The 20,791-nt window shown below is 38.1% G+C and overlaps 1 protein-coding gene across 2 annotated transcripts in view; it reads left to right on the top strand.

The window, feature by feature from the left end:
* Window positions 1-12,964: 12,964 nt before the first annotated feature.
* The window catches only part of LOC129217675 (uncharacterized), a 147,236-nt gene continuing 139,409 nt past the window's right edge, over window positions 12,965-20,791 (top strand). For both annotated transcript variants that reach the window (XM_054852007.1, XM_054852006.1), the window contains exon 1: window positions 12,965-13,104. The gene's annotated coding sequence lies outside the window, so the exon portion shown is untranslated. The remainder of the gene's footprint in view (window positions 13,105-20,791) is intronic.

The raw sequence follows: 20,791 nt of genomic DNA, 5'->3' as shown, positions 1-20,791 counted from the left end.
CTTTAGTTATTCGATGAGAGCCATTGTTAACACACGAAGCATTTCTTTCACCTAAACTTTCATGGATATTTATTGCTTTGTTGCAAAGTGCGGAACATGAGGCGATTTGTCGTTATTTTTAAAAGTGCCCAAAGAATCTTCTACACAGAAACATAAATGAGTTTTCGGTAATGCTGTTTTTAAGCAATCAAAACATATGCCTTGTCGATTATTCGTTGTCAGAGGAATCGAAGCAAGAGCACTCATTCAATCCATCTTCTACTCGAAATTCCATGAAGAAATACAAAAAAAGAAAGAAAATCTAATGAAGTTTTTTACTATTCAATGTTTTATTAACAGTCAAAAAATAGGTACTACAAAACTGAGTTTGTTTTACCAAGAACTGTTTAAATCTGCAAGTATATCTGTATCTGCGTAGGTAAGTAAATGTTATTGCCTTAAATTTATATCGAGTGGGTGTAGGTCATTTCGTTTGATACATATTTAAGTTCTTTTAAAGTAATTTTTTAATAATAAATTTATAACCAACACACACACACACGCATATATATATATATATATATATATATATATATATATATATATATATATATATATATATCAGTGACGTAGCGAGAAAAAATCCTTAGGGGGGGTTAATTTTTTCTGAAGTTTAAAGTAAAGCTATGCCCTCGAGTTGATACACACACACACACACACAATTGAATTAAATAAATAAAAACAGGTTCGACTAAAAAATTATTTTTGGGGGCTCAATGGGGGGGGGGGGGTTCTGACCCTCCTATCCCCCCATGGCTACGCCACTATATATATATATATATATATATATATATATATATATATATATATATATATATATATATATATATATATATATATATATATATATATATATATATATATATATATATATATAATGGCATTTAATTCATTTACATTAAATTTATGTCAAGTGTATATATACACGGTATTATTTGTGTTTTAAAATGAAATATATTATTCACTTTGCAGTAAATATACTTCGTAATAACGTATCCAGCACAGATATTCAAACGCCGATCTCCATACAAATTCAAAGCAAATAAACATTTTCCTACTGTGAGAAAATGAAAGGAACATTTAAATCAGTTCAATCAATGTCAAGTTTAGCCCCCCCCCCTGCCAAAAAGAAATAAATTAATTAATTAACATTCATTTATAGTGTTTTTTTGTTTGCGATTACTATTGCATATATGTCATACAGTAATGCATTTGAATTGAAAAGGAGCACTTAAAGAAAATTTCGAAACTTCTGCTAATGAAGAACATTCGACGTAACATTTTTCATTAACAGAGAGATCATGTCAGACTGTGGAAGGCTCAAATTTGGATACAAGGAAATTTCCTTCATGCTCGGATTTTGGTCCGAGACAATATCACTCGGGCTCGGGCGGGCTCGGTTACAAATTTTCGGGCTCGGGCGGGTCCGGGCTCTCAAAAATGAGCCCGAACTCATCTCTAGTGCACACCCCTGCTCGCGAGAATGATCTTAATTTTAGACGCGCCCCTGGAATAATAAATGGGAATAAAAGGGGGTCGGACGGCGTGAAATCAGGGCCGGATTTAGGGGAGGGCAGGTGGGGCTACTGCCCCGGGGCCATCACAACAAAGGGGCCCCACAATAAAATTTTACAAAAAATCCTAACTTTCACGGGTCGAAAATATCTAATATATATATATATATATATATATATATATAAATATTCGAATATATATCAAAGTATCGGATATTTTCGAAAATATGATGATCTTTTCGAACCCTGATTAGGGGCCTCCACTCCTTCGTTGCCCCGGGGCCTCCACAACAAAGGGGCCCCCACAATAAAATTTTTACAAAACATCCTAACTTTCACGGGTCGAAAATATCTAATATATACATATATATATAAATATTCGAATATATATCAAAGTATCGGATATTTTCGAAAATATGATGATCTCCTTTGTTGCCCCGGGGCCTCCACACTTCCAAATCCGGCCCCGCATTTGGAGCAATTAGATTTTATTCCTTGACCCTGGTGACTATTGGATCTCAATGCGAAAGCACAGGTAAACGACAACGAAACGGCGTTGAAAGGATCGTTAGCGGGAAACAAAAAGGAAGCGAAATCACTATTGTCGGCAAAAGTGCAGATAATTATTCTCTCTGAGGACATAGAACACCTGAGGAGAGCAAGAGACGGCGCCCTTTGTGACACCTGTCGGAATGTAACTAATTGCGCTCGTAATAACGCATGATCTCTTGCATTTCTGCTCTTGGCCTTGGGATCGTCTGACGTGCCTTACCTTCGCTCGCGGAAATGGGTTCTCGGCGGGAAAAAAGGACTAAAAAATCGACATGGATGCGGGAGGGTCATGAATAATGTGACCGTTTATTTCTTGTCTTTAAAACCTGGACGTTTATAAATGTTTCCAATTTTTCGCATTTGCACGTGTGTATTGAAAAACAAAGTTTATGATCAAAAATAAAATAAAAAAATTAATTTGAATTTTGACATCTTGAATTCAAATTATGTTTTTCGCAATTACGAGTGTGTATATGTAGGCGTGTGTGTTTGTGTGTGGGGGGTATATGTTTGTGTGTACGGGTTATGTGTATGTGTGTGGGCATGTGTGTTTGTGTCTGTGGGGGGGGGGGGGTATGTGTATGTGTGTGTAGGCATTTGTGTTTGTGTGCAGGCATGAATGTGTGGGTAGTTGTGTGTATGTGTGTGTGTGTGGGTGTCTATATGTATGCGTGTGTGTGTATGTGTGTGTGTTTGTGTGTGTGTATGTGTGTGTGTGTAGGTGCGTGTATGTATGCGCGTGTGCGTAGGACATGGACGCAACCTGGAGACGGCTTTCGCTATAGGAGCAGCAGCGTGAGGAGCCCGCCGGTCGACGGTGATGGTGCGGAGGGTGGCGGTGGGAAAATAAAATGATAGGACATCAAAACAGTCAAGTGAGAACAATAAGCAATCGTGATTGCTCAATAATAGTTTAAAAAACTAAAAAAAAAAAAAAAAAAAACACGCTTTCTTAGTAAAATGAACTAGAAAGTGAAAAATAATCTTTGGATAATAGTAGTTGACCCATCACTTAATTTTAATGTAACACAAAAAACCGTGCGGTGCTGTCTATTTACAGTTTTGCATGGACAACAAACGGAAGAAATTCAAAACAACGGATAAGAAGCCCCCCACGCTTTTTTGTATGACATTAAAATTAAGTGATTGGTCGACTACTCTCATCCAAAGATTATTTTTCACTTTTTAGTTCATTTTGTTACGAAAGCGTGTTTTTATTTAGATTTTTAAACTTTTTTTTTTATTTTTCTGTTTTTTAGTCTTGTGTTGGAGAATTATCAGGCGACGATATTATTTATAAAACGAGTGCGAGGTAATATCTTGAAGTTAAGACAAGGGCACCCCGATGGAAAGCTACTGTGAGTCATCGATGTATGTTTGCGGAAATCATATTTATATTACTTTGAAAATTTGAGATGCATTTGAATAAAAGTTTTGTTCAACAATGGTCTGATCAGCAATTGAAGGCTCACCTAAATTTTGGCATGAAATGAGTTAAAAACGATTATTTTTCATGTTCTAATTACCTCGAAACATAGGAACACATTTTGTCTGATGCAAAAAAAATGAAAGGTTTTTGTAGTTATTTTTAAATATTTTTTGCGAGCATTTTTTAATGTATTTTTTAAAATTTTTCCTTTTTCATACTATTGGATTTACGCCAAAATAGTGACTAAAATCGGAGGAAAGTAACAATTAAAAGAGTTAATTTGATTATAGAATATTGCATTGTCATGGGGTCTGAGGTCGCGTGCCAAATTTCAAAAGAATCCGATCGCAGGAAGTGGGCGAAATTTGAGCTGCAAGACTCTGTTACAAGATACATACATACATGCAGGTGAAGCTAATAAAATCGTGTTAATAGTAACAATCCTCATATATATGGTAGCGAATGATCGAGTAACGCTCCAGTGGTCATCAACAATGAAACTCGCTCCACGGCGGGATAATTTGATAGTATTTTCCGGTAATATTTGACATGCAGGGAAAGGCTTTCTTTTGACGAGGCTGAACTGGATTCGGTCACTAAACTGTTTTACTGCTAAGACTGTGACATTTCAGGGGAAGGAAGAAACGAAAAATATAATTGCTATCTACTGGAGTTTAGAGTTCATCCACTGGAGTTTAGGGTTAAAATTTCAACTATCAAATTCAATTTTGGAGAAGCAATTTTTTACCGTCATACCTTGATGGGCGATTTTCTAGTCTTTACTAATAATAAAGCAGTAAGTCTCTCTGTCCGGAGGATGTCTGTAGGATGTCTGTAGGATGTCTGTAGGATGTCCGTAGGATGTCTGTGACGCGCATAGCGCTTAAACCGTTCGGCCGATTTTCATGAAATTTGGCACGAAGTTAGTATGTAGCATGGGGGTGTGCACCTCGAAGCGATGTTTCGAAAATTCGATGTGGTTCTTTTTTTATTCAAATTTTAAGAAAAAAAAACTATCATAAATTACGAAATTATCATAACGTGGAATCGTAACATGGGCACAAGCCAATTGGCGAGATACGAAATTATCATAACGTGGAACTGTAACGTCGGTACAAGCCAATTGGCGAGAAAATTCACCATACATCATTTGTAAATATACAAGCGAACCAAAAGACCTTTAATTTTTCTATTACGGGCGAAGCCGTGCGGGTGCCACTAGTAATAAATAAATAAATAAAAAAATTAATTTGAGTTTTGACATCTTGAATTCAAATTATGTTTTTCGCAATCACGAGTGTGTGTATGTAGGCGTATGTGTGTTAGTGTGTGGGAGTATGTGTGTTTGTGTATAGGGGGTATGCGTATGTGTGTGTAGGCATGTGTGTTTGTGTCTGTGTGCAGGCATAAGTGTGTGGGTAGATGTGTGTGTGGGAGGGGGGGTATGTGTATGTGTGTGTAGGCATATGTGTTTGTGTCTGTGTGCAGGCATGAATGTGTGGGTGTGTGTATGTGTAAGTGTCTGTATGTATGCGTGTGTGTGTATGTGTTTGTGTATGTGTGTGTATGTGTTTGTACGTGCGTGTGTGTATGCGCGTGTGTGTAGGACATGGATGCAACCTGGAGACGGCTTTCGCTGTAGGAACAGCATCGTGAGGACCCGGTCGACGGTGGTGATGCTGAGGGTGCTGGCGGGAGAATAAAATGATAGTACATCAAAACAGTCAAATGAAAGCAATAAGCAATCGTGATTGCTCAAAAATCATTTGAATTTTGACGTCTTCAGTTCAAATTATGTTTTTTGCATTCACGAATGGCGATCCTACGTGTCGAGTTTCTTATTTCTACAAATGGAGTGAACGGCCAAGAAATTCGCACCCGTCACAGTGTGACTGGTCATTTTCTAGAATAGGTAATTCGAGGCACATCCATAAAAGAAGAAATGGTGACAAGGATGCGGTAGTGAAGATGAAAGATTTTATGGCCGATATCCGCTGGTATACTTGTCATAGAGATTATTTACGGTGTATAAACGTTATGTGCTTTTATTTATCCATCTTAAATGAAGAGTACTAGTAATATGGAAAATTTGTATTTAGGTGACGTTTTGGTTTTTTAGTTCATCTATGTTGTTATTTTTTTCGAGAAGAAAACATAATTTTGCGCTCCCATTGACCCCCCTTTTAAAAATCTGCTTAAGGTAGGCCTTGAATGAACGCAAACGATTTGAAACCATGGCGAAGAAAATGTGCCCTCTTAATAAATATTAAAACAACGAGCTAGATTGATTCTCTTCGTCGTGGCAACATGAAAAATCAGAGCAACATCCTCTTTGGGCAAGTGAGGATAATAAGCAATTCGTGATCGCTCAAATAAATAAATAAATAAAAAAGAAAAATTAATTTGAATTTTGACATTTTGAATTCAAATTATATTTTCGCAATCACGAGTGTGTGTACGTAGGCGTGTGTGTTTGTGTGTGGGGTATGTGTGTTGTGTGTGGGGGTATGTGTGTTTGTGTGTAGACATGTGTGTTTGTGTATGTGAGTGTAGGCATGTGTGTTGGTGTCTGCGTGCTGGCATAAGTGTGTGGGTAGTTGTGTGTATGAATGTGTGTGTGGGGGGGGGTTATGTGTATGTGTGGGTAGGCACATGTGTTTGGGTCTGTGTGCCGGCATGAATGTGTGTGTAGTTGTGTGTATGTTTTTGTGTGTGTGTATGTGTAGGTGTTTGTATGTATGCGTGTGTGTATGTGTTTGTGTATGTGTGTAGGTATATATGTGTATGTGTGTGTAGGTGTATGTGTGCATGTGTTTGTGCGTGTATGTATGCGCGTGTGTGTAGGACATGGATGCAACCTGCAGACGGCTTTCGCTATAGGAGCATCATCGTGAGGAGCCGGTCGACGGTGATGGTGCGGAGGGTGGCGGTGGGAAAATAAAATCATAGGTCATCAAAACAGTCAAATGAAAGCAATAAGCAATCGTGATTGCTCAAAAAATAAATAAATAAATAAATAAATAAATCTTGCTACTATTATATATGCGAAAGTTTGTCTGTATGGATGTATGGATGTATGGATGTTTGTTACTCTTTCACGCAAAAACTACTGAATGGATTTTGATGAAACTTTACAATAATATAGCTTATGCATCAGAATAACACATAGGGTAGTTTTCGTCCTATTATGGGGGGCAAAACCCCCTTAGGGGAGCAATGAAACACAATTTTCGTATAAATTCTCTAATATGGGGGTGAAAAAATACTTGCACATATTAACATTATATGTCCATCGAAAGCTCTGATTTTTCTGCTGAAGATGGCACCTGTTCGAAATTTCTAAGTAGAATAAAAAACGAGCTATGAGCTTTTTAGTTCCATGTTCGAAGGCTTTCCTTAACTCAATACAATATTTAGTGTATCATCTCAACTCCCTGTCGATAATGACTATTGTTGTATTGTTGGCTATCTTTGCTTTTCGTGACTGTTCAAGGCTTTTCTCAAGTCAAATCTTGAAGTAAGATTTTTGCACAAGATTGGCAAATAATACATGGATTTGGCTGATTTTTTTTCCGTTTTAATGCAACTTTGAGGCAATTAATGTTTTTTTTTATTTATTTGTATTGACTGGGTATTTAATCGATCAGCTGGAATCTAGCCAAACTTTTTTTGTGGAATCATTTCAATAGCTAAGGCATTTGGCATTTTTTTCAACTGTCGCTGTTTTTGAAGCTTAAGACTACGCAATACTGTTTCTCGGTTTTCACCATGTAACCAAATATCGCCATTTCTTTGATATTTCTTCCTTTAAATTTGTTAACACGTAAAATAATTCGCCAACTAATTCGCAAATTCATAAACAGCGCAAAAACTTCCATTGCTTTGTCTTTGCACACAATTTCAAACAATTGCCAAATTTTTACTGTTTATTGGAAACATTTCGGGTAGCATCATTGTTGACCCTATTTTGGGACGATTTCTACGGTATGAAGTTACACATCATACAATAATTTAGATTGCCGGTGTAGCGCTAGATATTATGTATTTGATGGAGATCGGGATTATAAGGGAACTGTTTCACATTATTTAAGAATAGTTGACCTATTCTTCGAATTGGATTTTTTGGGAATTACCCAAACTGACTTCTTTTCGTCCTCCTGAACGTTTTCGTGATTTATTTTTTGTGATTTTTGGGTTTCTTCTCAGTTTTGCCAACATTTCATTTACTCCCTTTCCCCCTAATTTTCAGTTTTAATCATACCTTTTGATACATTTAAGGGGACAGACAATTTGAAATGTCGGCGAAACTAGAGACAAACAATGTTTTGGTAACTATTTCACCTCTGCCTGTAATGACCATTAACTTGAATCAATTGAAAAAAAAATACATCAACGTGAGCGAAGCCGCGGGCAAGAGCTAGTTATACATAAAGGGCTAATCTCTGTCCGGATGTCCGGGGTAAACTTCAAAATTACTGGACGAATTTCAACCATTTTTTCACCATAGATAGCTACATAATCGGGGAACAACTTAGGCTATAATTTATTGCTAAAGAACTTAGTTTTAAAAAGTTATGGTGGAACACATTAAATTTCATGTAATTTCTCTATTCAATGATTAAATATAAAAACCATTCTTAGGAAAATTCGTTGCCTAACAACAGCAATATTAAAAGTAATCACTATTAATATTGTTAATCAAGGCTTCCCTGGACACGCATGACATTTATTGCTTTCTTAGGAGTTGTATCCTCATCTTCTTTACTAATAACTAGGGGCACCCGCACGGCTTCGCCCGTAATAGAAAAATTAAAGGCCTTTCGGATCGCCTGTATATTTACAAATAATGTATGGTGAATTTTCTCACCAATTGGCTTGTACCGACGTTACAGTTCCACGTTATGATAATTTCGTATCTCGCCAACTGGCTTGTGCCCATGTTACGGTTCCACGTTATGATAATTTCGTAATTTATGATAGTTTTTTTCTTAAAATTGGAATAAAAAAGGAACCACATCGAATTTTCGAAAAATCGCTTCGAGGTGCGCACCCCCATGCTACATACTAACTTTGTGCCAAATTTCATGAAAATCGGCCGAACGGTTTAGGCGCTATGCGCGTCACAGACATCCAAACATCCTACAGACATCCAGACATCCTCCGGACAGAGAGACTTTCTGCTCTATTATTAGTAACTAGTGGCACCCGCACGGCTTCGCCCGTAATAGAAAAAATTAAAGGTCTTTTGGTTCGCTTGTATATTTACAAATAATGTATGGTGAATTTTCTCGCCAATTGGCTTGTACCGACGTTACAGTTCCACGTTATGATAATTTCGTATCTCGCCAATTGGCTTGGGCCCATGTTACGGTTCCACGTTACGATAATTTCGTAATTTATGATACTTTTTTTCTTAAAATTGGAATAAAAAAAGAACCACATCGAATTTTCGAAACATCGCTTCGAGGTGCACACCCCCATGCTACAAACTAACTTTGTGCCAAATTTCATGAAAATCGGCCGAACGGTTTAAGCGCTATGCGCGTCACAGACATCCTATGGACATCCTACAGACATCCTCCAGACATCCTCCGGACAGAGAGACTTACTGCTTTATTATTAGTAAAGATACCCGCACGGCTTCGCCCGTAATAGCAAATTAAAAGGTCTTTTGGTTCGCCTGTATACACTGTAAAAAAAAACTGTAAATTTTGAAGAAGTTATCCGTTTTTTTTACAGAAAAAAACTGTTCGTAATAAAATACAGGATTTCTCTGGTTTTTTTTTTTTGAATCTGTAACCAGTTATACTTTGTTTTTCTTCGAATCTTCGAAATTTCGCCCGCGTGTTTGGATTTTGGTTCTCGTGCTCGAGTTTTTGATCTTATATTTATTTAAAGCGAGTAAGTCTTAAATCGTTTGCAACTTCCATTTCATTGCATCCTCTTTACTAATAATAAAGCTGAATGCCTCTCTGTCCGGAGGATGTCTGGATGTCTGTAGGATATCTGTGACGCGCATAGCGCCTAAACCGTTCGGCCGATTTTCATGAAATTTGGCACGAAGTTAGTATGTAGCATGGGGGTGTGCACCTCGAAGCGATTTTTCGAAAATTCGATTTTGTTCTTTTTCTATTCCAATTTTAAGAACAAAACTATTATAAGATGGACGAATAAATTACGAAATTATCATAACGTGGAACCGTAACATGGGCACAAGCCAATTGGCGAGATACGAAATTATAATAACGTGGAACCGTAACGTGGGCACAAGCCAATTGGCGAGAAAATTCACCATACATTATTTGTAAATATACAGGCGAACCAAAAGACCTTTTGATTTTGCTATTACGAGCAAAGCCGTGCGGGTATCACTAGTAAATAAATAAAAATAAAAAAGAAGAATTGGTGTCATTTTTCAATGTACTAAATTGCCTTGAGTACATTTGGTGCTGATTTCAAATAAAAGTGAAATTCTTGGCAGAATTTCATTCAATTCACTTGAAAATCACCATTGCCTTAAGAACTGCAATTCGCGCCTTTTTCGCTAGACCACATGTTAGAGGTTATGGGAAAAACCCTTTCAGTTCCGGGAAAACATAAAATATCGTAAAAATGTATATACGATTCAGTTTACTGGTATGAAAACGCTTAACAGCTCCACTCTGACTTGCCGGGGTATCAAAAGAAATTCTATTCGGGGTATCAGTATGTGCGGGGAAAACGGGACATGAAACTTGTCCCTTTAGTCATGAACATTAAAATTTAGGCAGCAAGTTGTAATCAAGTTTTTACTTATACTGATGTGTCCATCGCATGATTTTCGATACACAAATAAAAATCTTTCCCGTGTCGCTTGACCAGTTGCGGTCCACCAGTGAAGCCATTAACCAGGGTTGCCAATTTTCAGAGCCTGATTGCCGCAGGAGCACGCGGGGCACAGGCCCCTCCTCTTAAATTTCAGGGAGCCCAAAATCCTCCTACATGCCGTTAATAGTACACACCTCTCTTCGGGGTTTCCAAACGTTGAGACTATTATACGCATTTTTTCAACAATGCCAATATCTAATTGCACTGCAGAACGATCATTTTGATTCTTAAAAAAGTGAAATCTCTTTTGTGATATTTTTTTTGCAGCAAAGAAATGCTGCAAAAAAAAAAGAATGAAAGAAATGCTATCATCCTTATCATTATGATGCTTAAATAATAATTTCATTCAGAATTTAGAGTACAATGATATTATTGATATTTTAGCTAATGCCAAGACAAGGGGAAAATCTCTTATTTGTAGATAAATATTCCTCTTAAAAAATTTATCTCTTTTGAAAATCTCAGAACCACTCCAAGTTTAGTCTGTATTTACTATTAAAAGTTATATTGTAGATATTTATGGTTTACTGCAACGGGCAAAGTTTAACCACATCTTATATAATTATCGTATACTATATCTTTTCTACTTTTTAAATGTACGTATATACTATATTGTGATATGAGGTACCACCCAATTTAGCATGGCTGTGTTAATATGAAAGTATCAACATATTTTATTCTTTCATTATGTAGTATAAGTGGGGAATGGGGGAGGGGTCTTCAAAGATCTTAATTGGCTCTAAGGGGGGGGGGGGGGCTGAAACAGAATTGTGCCCCACGTCCAATATCAGAATGATCGGGCTCTGCCAACCTTGGAGTTACAATTTAAGGAGCATCTGTGGTGATTTTTAGGAGCGTTTAGAATTTTTGCGGAGCAGCTCGGTATTTTGCATAAAATTAAATATAAAAACTAAAAACACTTATCTAAAATTGTTTTTGAGCTTTAGGATAATCATTTTAAATAGCATGAAAAGAAAAAAAAAAACAGCTTTAAACACTATGTCATACTTGAATACCCTCAGTCGGGAAATGCGAAACAAAATAACTTTTCAGCGGAGCTGCGGAGTTTCGCTATTTTTGCGGAGCAGTTGGAAACCCTGCTTCAACCAATAACTTATCTGTAATAGGCACATAAGCACACTGAACTCGAAAGCTGATTGGTCAAAAAACTAGCTCGATTCCGGTTTAGATACCATGGTTGCCGTTCTCTGGATCAGTAAAATAGATTTTCAAAATAAGTTTTTGAAGTTTGTAACTAACAGCTCAAATCAAGAAGATTTTCTCAGTACAAGTACACTCTTGACAGTGCCGGATCTAGGAAGAAGCTAGCCGGGGACCTTGATGGAAGATAGGTGTGGCAGTGTTAAGTGTTCACCCCGATTTTGAAGAATTGAAGATACAGTCGAACCTCCATAAATCGAACTTCCACATATCGAAATTTTCTATACATCCCAGCAAACTTCTATGTTCATTAAATAGAAAAATGGTTTCTATATATCGAAAAAATTTCTATAGATCGAAAAAAAATTCGAGACATACGTAGATTTTTTTTTTTTTTTTTTTTTTCCGTTTTAGACTTAGTCTCATGAAAAATGAAGTTTACGGGAGAAAATTATGTTCACTAAAGGTTGCTATGAAACTCATGAGGAATCTATGGTTTAGGGGTGTGTAGATAGGTCGTTGTTTCGTTCTGGTGTTCTTCAATTTCCTCACTTTTATTTCAAGTCTTAGTTGTAACCAGTAGCACTGTAGTTTCAAGCTATCCCTTTTGTCTGTTGGTTATCACTCCTCGTCCTTTCAGCTTCAGTAAAAATCATTCAGGTTAAGTAGATTGGTTTTTTACTTTTCTCTCGATAACATCATCAAAAGGAAAATCCCCTCATGTTGCGGATCAAGTTGAATTGCTGAAGAATGAGGATGTATGAAGGAGCAAAAATGTTAATTTTTTAGTTATTAACTTTCATTTAATCCGATGCTCGTATAAATTAGAAATAGGGTTTCATACACGAAAATTAGCTTTAATTTTAATCTTTAAGGAGATTTTTATGATAAAATAAGATTGTTTCCATATATCGAAATTTCTATACATCGAATTTTTTTCCGGCAATTTGCTACTTCGAAATATGGAGGTCCGACTGTATCTTCATTGACTCTTGACGCAGTTTAAAATTGTAGCTGCAAAAAGTTCATTTCAGCCCCAACGCCAATTTCAAGCATAACAAACAGCCAGAGTGATCTCGGTCGAAATTTTTCATGTTCTAGGAATGAAATATAGGTCGAGACAAGTTACAAAATACAAATTTTACGGTTTGTCGTTTCAGAAGGAGATTTCGCAAAACAACCTATCTGGTTTCGTTTCAATTCTCGGCTCCGTCGGTTCTTTGTCGTCAGATTTATTGGTGATTTTACGTGTAGTTATCAAGTTACACAAAACAATATATATATTTAACGATCATTAAATTTAGCTTTCTCAACAGTCAAGCTTGCTTATTGCTCTCAATATTAATGTCTCGATCCTTTTTCATGTTCAAGAGGCAGGTAGTTAGTAGCGGCCAGTTAATGCACGACGTCTCAGAGTGATGAGTCATTTTGTTTAGCCGGGAGTAGCCAAGCCGCCCTTTCGAAAGGAACTCGATCGAATCGGAACATTCCGTCGACGCCTTCCTCCCGATGATGCCTGCTTCTCGGAATAGGATTTAAAAGGTTTGTGTTACCGATAAAATGTTCGATCCTAAAGCTGCGCGTAAAATGATTTAAAAGGTTTGTGGAATAAGCGGTTTGTGGAATTGCGGAATAAGATTGAAAAGGTTTGTGTTACGGATAAAATGTTCGATCCTAAAGCTGCGCGTAAAATGGCGCGAAAAGTGTTCCTGTTCGTCGCCTCTGCCGTCGCTGTGGCGTTACTGTTGTGGTTGCTCGATTTCCTCTTCCGTCCCCCTCAGGTGGTCCTCATTTGGCTTTGAAGTCGGCCCACGTGGTGTTGGGTGAGTACAGTTCAAATGTTACGGACAATTTCCATTTTGGTGGACCATGGCTCCACTTAATTCTTATAGGCCGTGACAATCGCTGAAACTCATGGTAACAAAGAGAACCCCTGTCTCTATTATGGTGCCATTGTTTGGTGGATTCGGGGGTCCTGTTCAGCGCCTCTTGCGGTCAATATGGGCGTCTTAAAATACACCGCCAGCTCAGTTATTCCATCCGAGGACTGCAGTTTCGTGCTTTTTAGCACTCATCAGCCCGGAATAGGAATCTCATGAGCTGGAGGCGAACAATTTTCGGATTTTTCGCCTCCAACTCATGTGATTCCTATTCCGGGTTGATGAGTGCTAAAAACACGAAACTGCAGTCCTCGGATGGAATAACTGAGCTGGCGGTGTATTTTGAGTATTTCTGCCTTAGCCCTGGCTTTAGGGCGGTAACTTACTACAAAATACCTTAGCTTTGCCATCAATCTTTGAGTTGAACCGCACCATTGTTGCGGTCGCTCATCTGGTTTGCTAATTCTGCATTAGCTACCAGTTTGTTTGGCTCTCTTGGCTCCCTTAAGAGATTTTTCGCCTCCAGCTCATGTGATTCCTATTCCGGGCTGATGAGTGCTAAAAAGCACGAAACTGCAGTCCTTGGGTGCAATAACTGAGCTGACGGTGTATTTTAAGTATTTCAGCCTTAGCCCTGGCTTTAGGGCGGTTACTTACTACAAAATATGGGCGTCGTCCAATCAAAACTAAACAAACTTTAAAACGTCGATATTGATTGGTGGATGCATGAGCTGCTTCGGTTTAACACAGAAAAGTCATAAATTGTCAAGGCCCGTTGAGCGTCAGCGCCATCTAGTGAGGCCATGGATGGACGTACTTCACGAAGCACCTTGCTAAGGCTCCGAATATGTTAGATCCTTGCTTAAATTAGGGCTGTGGAGTCCGAGGCTTCGAAGTGTCGGAGTCGGTTCTTCTTCCGAAGAGTCCTCAACTCTGCCAACACTCTGGAGTCGGAGTCCTCCAACTTCGCAGTCCTGGTGTAAATGCATGAAGAACACGGACTACATCATGTAATGTTACGAAATTTGGAAAGTTTTTAGAAATGATACTTCACTTACATTTCTTTGCTCAATAACAGACGTATCCCATAAGATACTGTCTTACCATCGATTACATGGAAAGGCGGTTTATAGGCGGAAATGGACGTATCTATTAGTTTATAGGGATGTTAGTTGATTTGCTAAGGATGTGCACTTTTGCCTCTCTATTATTTAGCCTTGGTTTTGTAAAAATGAAAATTGGCTCACAGCAACATTTTTTAAATCTAAAGTACATTCGATCCATATTCTCACGGCAAAAGTTAATTTATTTATTTATTCACAACAAAATTTTGAGTTCACCATTTGGCTTTTACGTTCTTGAACGAAATGAATATATTTTCTTCTCTTTCTGTTGTTTCCATGGTAACTATTTTTGTTTCCCCTCATTTTATTTTTGAGAATGCAATAAATGAATAAGTGACATTATATAACGCGTGCATCAAAATCCCATCGTTATTTTCCCTTCACCCCTGCTAGATTCATTCAGATGGAATAGTCCTTACTTGGCAGATTGCCAAATTACATACAATCCGTGGTCAAACAGTACGTCCGTTACAAAGCTAAAAAATACTAGTGTAACGGCACCAGTAACAGACATGCTTAATACATCGCTCTTAGGTTAACTCAATTTTCTGAGCCTTTAATGTATTTAGACTTTTTTGAACTATTTTTCTCTCATGCAACTGCATCTCATCTCACGTTTTGCTGCTCCTGGATCCCCTGAATGAGTTCATTCTTTTTTTACTTGCTCAATTTTGAAAAAAGGTCCGATCCCCAGGGCCCGACTAACTAAAAGTTAGTCCCTAGGCCCACATTGGTTTGGAGGCCCCCCTGAAGACTATGCAGCGGCTGATTTACAGGTTTAGGGCACGTCAGAATGCAGTTTTGGAGGCCTCTTTGTTTGATCAGAAGTGACAGAACAGAACTATGTATATCATGTGTATTCATGAATCCCCTTTGGGGCCCCTCATAATTGTGACAAAGTAAATTCAGTACTGGCAAAATGATTAAAAATTCCCTTTAAGGAAGTTTTTTTCCCATTAATAAGACATAATTTTTTAATTATTTTAAAAATAGTACGTGTATTTTTCATATAGTTGCAATGCAATGCATAATTCTTCAAGAAACTTGGGGCCCCTTAGGAAGATTGGGCCCTAGGCCTAGTCTGCCTGTGCGGTAATCAGGCCCTGCCGATCGTAACAGACACCGAAAAATCTGATGATATATCCATTAACAGATAGGATGAGGAAAGGACGAATCATGGACAAATCCCCTTTTTGTCTTCAAAATGTGCAAAAGTTCTTTACTTTTAGACCTAAAACCTGATTTAATTCAAATGAACATGAAACCCCGGCTGACCTCGTGGTGTCTGATGGTCTGAACGTCATGGTGCCTTCCACCACTGCCTTGAAAAATACCAACTGACTCATGAAATTCACTGTGACAAACACTAGATTATTGCACCGTATTCATTGGCCGCAGCAACATCGGCTTTACCCGCCTAAAATTCTTAATATTTAAATCCAAACTTAGGACTGTCTGTTACTGGGCGGTCATTCCAAGCTCGTCAGCTTGCGAGATCGAGATTTTCGCTTACGTAATCGGTTGCGACGTAGAAATGTTGCAAAGTAGTATTCCAATCTACTCGAACCTAGCCGCAAGCTAAGTTCTAGTACATTAGAATACTACTTGTGACATCTCTACATCACAACCGATCACGTGAGCGATAATCTCGATCCCACAAGCTGACGAGCTTGGAATGACCGTCCTGGACCCTTGTCTCTTGCCGTTACCCTACTTAAATACTTCTTCTTGAAAACTTCAAAACTGCATGGCATATAGAAATCGAGTCCATGTTCTTCATAAAAATTGCTTCCAGCAGGAGTCTTGCATTGACCACACACGAATTCGGTTGTTCTGATAGGAGGCTTTGAGAAGTTAACGTAAAGGGTGTTTTTTTTAGATCTATAGAATTTTAAGTTCAAATAAAACACCGTTAAATGATATAAATCGCCATGAATTTGGCTTCATTCGAAAGATGATTCTTTGCCATTTTCATTTAAATGTGATTTCTGGTATATGGCCACTTTGGCTGGCTTGGAGAACGTCTGATCGGGAAGTGCAATTTTCTATCACTTTTTGCAGCAACGGGGGCCGTATGTGAGTGATATGTGGCGAATGTTCTTGTCCAAGGCGTCAATCGTCTCTGTCTTATCGGTGTCGACCTGAGACTTCACACAGCCCCAGAAAAAATAGTCCATCGTAGTCAAATCGCATGATCTCGCAGGCCAATCGAAACCAGAATAAAAAAAAAAGTCGCCAAATTGGTCGCCAAGTTGGCAACAAAACTTGGCGACCAAAAGACTGGCGATATATCGCCAAGTGTCCGCCAAATTATAACACCACTTGAGTTCACATCGAAATTAACACTGATTTCCCCACAAAAAGGGGCAAAAGACCCCCTTAGGAACATGCGAATGCAACCAAAGGGGAAGGTGCACAACTAGACCCCACTAGGAGTCCACGTACCAAATTTCAACTTTCTAGGACATACCGTTTTTGAGTTATGCGAGATACATACACACATACGCACATACACACATACATACGTACATACAGACGTCACGAGAAAAATCGTTGTAATTAACTCGGAGATCGTCAAAATGGATATTTTGGGTGTCTGTACATTCCTAGGCATATATCCACGTGTGGTTGAGTCGGAAAAAAAACCCATCATTCATTCGGGGGTGAGCAAAATAGAAATTTAGGCCGATTTTGAAGTGAAAATTTTTTCGCGAATACAATACTTCCTTTTTTTGTAAAAGGAAGTAAAAAGGGGTACGCTCTCTTTCGGACTATTCTGTATAAATTCCGAAATTAATAATGCTTTCAAAAAATAATTAGCCTTTTTAAATATTACCGTAAAATAGTGTAACCAACCGAAAAGCCCCACGGAAACTTGAAAATCCCATCGTAAGAATAGAACAGATTGATTCATTGAATAAAGCTTTAAAAAAATGGCACAAAAGTTAAGAGTAGATCATGATGACCTTGCTTACAGTCAAATCTTTCTACTTCTAACAGCGCCGTGTCCAAGGGGAGGGTTTTAGGGGTTAAACCCCTCCCTTGGGTTTAAAAAAGAAGCAAAATGAAGAAAATGTATAATATTTGACTTAAATTTACTTTAATGAGAAGGTTTGCGTTCAGCGTTTTTATTTTATTTTAATTTTTTCTCTGGAGTTTTTTTGCGATTTACAACTACTAAAGCCTTACAAACTGATGTAATATTTCGGAAAAAGTATGGCGGACGAACCGCCGAATGATCTACCAATGCAAAGAAAGAATATTGCTTATTGTAAGGAGCTTATGGTGAATTTGGCATATGGTACATCTATGAAGATGCATTAGTGATTGTGCTTGGCTATGTAATTTGCATCTGCAAAGAGCTCTTTCTTGTTTAGTTTATTAAGCATTATTTCAGAACATAACAACCTGATATACATTCTACAAACATTATAAAAGAATTTGTGAAGAGTTTTTAATACTCATTGCAATATACTACATAGTAAACAGATTTAATTAAAAAGAAGCAAGCAAAGTTTGATTAAAGCGAATCTGTGAAACGAAGGAATACTTTGGTAACTTGTACAGCTAGAGGTATCCTTCAAGAATACAGCAGTCCTTACATGTGAATAAACGCCATACTGGGATCGGCAATTTGTCGCAAAACTAGAAGCTGTAAGGGGGTTGAATTCTCCCCCCCCCCTACTGGTAAGATTAAAACCCCTCCCTTTATGAAAATCTGGACACGGGCCTGACTTCTAAGTACGTGCAAAGCCAGTACCTACATATTTATTGTTCAATTCTGAAAACACCAGAAAGAAATGTTTTTGCAATAAATGTCCACCTTCCGTTGTCTATCGAAACCGGTATGATATGGAGCTGATCATCAATAATCTACGAGTATGTCAGATGAAGTCATCTCAGAAACTCGTTCGTTGGGGAAAGGGTTTCCCTCTTCGTCATCACTGTCAGTGACGTCAGAGTGGTCGTCGGTTGCTCAATCGGTTTACCTAAGGCCCCTATAGTGGGGAGCCGACGCACCCGCCATTTTGGAGCAAACTTGATCCAGTGCTTCGTAGCGATAGCATTGCTGCTGATGTTTACATTTCATTGGCTTGTGTTAAATTGAGTCAAATGGGTGGTTGTTTGGCTGTTAATTGTGCAAACAGCTCCAAAAAAGGATTTCAGCTCTTCAGATTTCCGGCAGATGAAAAAAGAAAAAAGAAATGGATAATTAATAGCCCGCGAAGTGACTGGCAGCCTGGAAACGACGCCAACTGTTTCCGAAATTTCGCCAATGTTCACCTTCGCTCTCCGACTCCCTCGTTCCCTGTTTGGCGAATGATTGCCAATAAAGGTAGCTTTCCCTGTTGCACGTTTGCTCCAAAATGGCGGATGCGTCGGCCTCTCCAGTTATAGGGGCTCTATTCTTCATCACTGTCAGTGACGTCAGAGTGGTCGTCGGTTGCTTAGTCGGTTTACCCCATCGGAGCGCACGATCCGATTGGGGATACAGGAAGCAATAACGGATATTGGTTAAAAGATGAGGGAAACGATTGGAATGCCAATGTCTGTGGTTTAACCCTGGATCATCTCGATTACACGATTCATACCACTGATTACGCGGTTAAACACAAGGTGGGGTTAGGTCTTCTTGTTGTTAATGCTGAGTTTCGACTATTAATGGCTTTGGAACAGAGGTCGTGGCTAGGAAAAGCCGGGACTTTCGAGTTCTGGAAAAAACAAAATGGAAAACATTATTTCAGCTATACAGTGTGCGTACCAAAGTTTCTAATCACCCCCTAAACTTTAGAACGGCTGATCCTGTGCTTAAAAAAGAGGTGTCAAGGAACAGTAAAGTAGCCTACTGAATAGAACCATAAAAGAACTCAGCAGCTCCAATTTTTGCAGGTTTAAAATTGTTCGTAAGTCTGTTCCTTTGGTCAAAGTTTTAGACAAGTAACAGCACTACAACTATCAATTAAACTAAACTAACATTTATTAACATAAAACAAATAGAATTATAACCATAAGAATGGTTCTTGCTGGTAGTATAGGGCCAGTGGTTCCCTTCGTAAATTCAACATGAATGAATCTAAAATCCTAAAGCAATCTGAATCTGAACTAAGATTCATTCAATTTAAACTTAGGTTTGCCATAAAACTGGTGAGTTATTTAATCGCCAAAAGAAACTAAAAGTGAGATACAACAAACCACCTATGGTGCCACCTAGTGGAATTATGAAGGGTTAGCATTCTTATCTTGAAAACGGAACGAGCTAAAGGTAAAAAGTAAAGCTCTAGATTATCGGACTCAACGGGTGACTATTTCATCGAGAATGTCTGCTAATGAATCCTGTCCCAGTCTTGTCGCAATCTTAGAGGATATTCATTGATCGTAGGGGATGGGATCGCAGTCGCGAGCTCCTCCCCGGAATTTTTTCGGAATTGAAGTCCTAAAACGCAATTGAAAGCCCTCTTTAAAGACATTAGGCGAGGGCATGAGGTTCCAAACTCTCCTACGGAAGTATGTTGATATTAAAATTCCAAAAACCTAGTTTAAGATTTTTTTGTGGTGTTAGAAAAAGATGAGGTTTTTGCATTGCAGTCTTCCCGCGGAAGACCATACGTACAATTAAAAGTCAAAACTAAAAGATATCCGTAAAAGTTCAGAACTTAGTTTCAATATTGAAGCTTGCAAAGCAGTCTATTAAAGTAGATATTATGAAAATGGAAGCTGCTCTTGTATTGTGGATTAATAAAGAGATCAGGAAGAGGAGATGTTGCCACAAATTGAAACGTTATAAAGGCGAAGCAAACGTATTTAAAAATGTAGAATTAGATAAGAATAACTATCTGATCATGGAGCATAAATCATCCCTATCTTCATTTTTTAACTCTTAAATATTGTTACTGTATCTACTGTACTATTATAATTTTTCATTTTAATTTTACGTCTTTCATTCCCATTGGTCATTCATTTTGTTCATCTTAAAATATTTCATGTTGAATAACAGTTTTTTACTTCCTTTTACAAAAAAGAAAGTATTGTATTCGCGAAAAAATTTTCACCCAAAAGTCGGCCTTCATTTCCATTTTGCTCACCCCCAAATGAATGTTCAGTTTATTTTTCAACCTGACCACACGTGGATATGTGCCTAGGAACGTACAGACGCCCGAAGTATCCATTTTGACGATTCCCGAGTTAATTACAACGAGTTTTCTCGTGACGTCTGTATGTACGTAT

Source organism: Uloborus diversus, chromosome 2 (genome assembly GCF_026930045.1).
Source record: "Uloborus diversus isolate 005 chromosome 2, Udiv.v.3.1, whole genome shotgun sequence".
Lineage (NCBI taxonomy): Eukaryota > Metazoa > Arthropoda > Arachnida > Araneae > Uloboridae > Uloborus > Uloborus diversus.
This window is presented reverse-complemented; position numbering and strand designations above follow the sequence as displayed.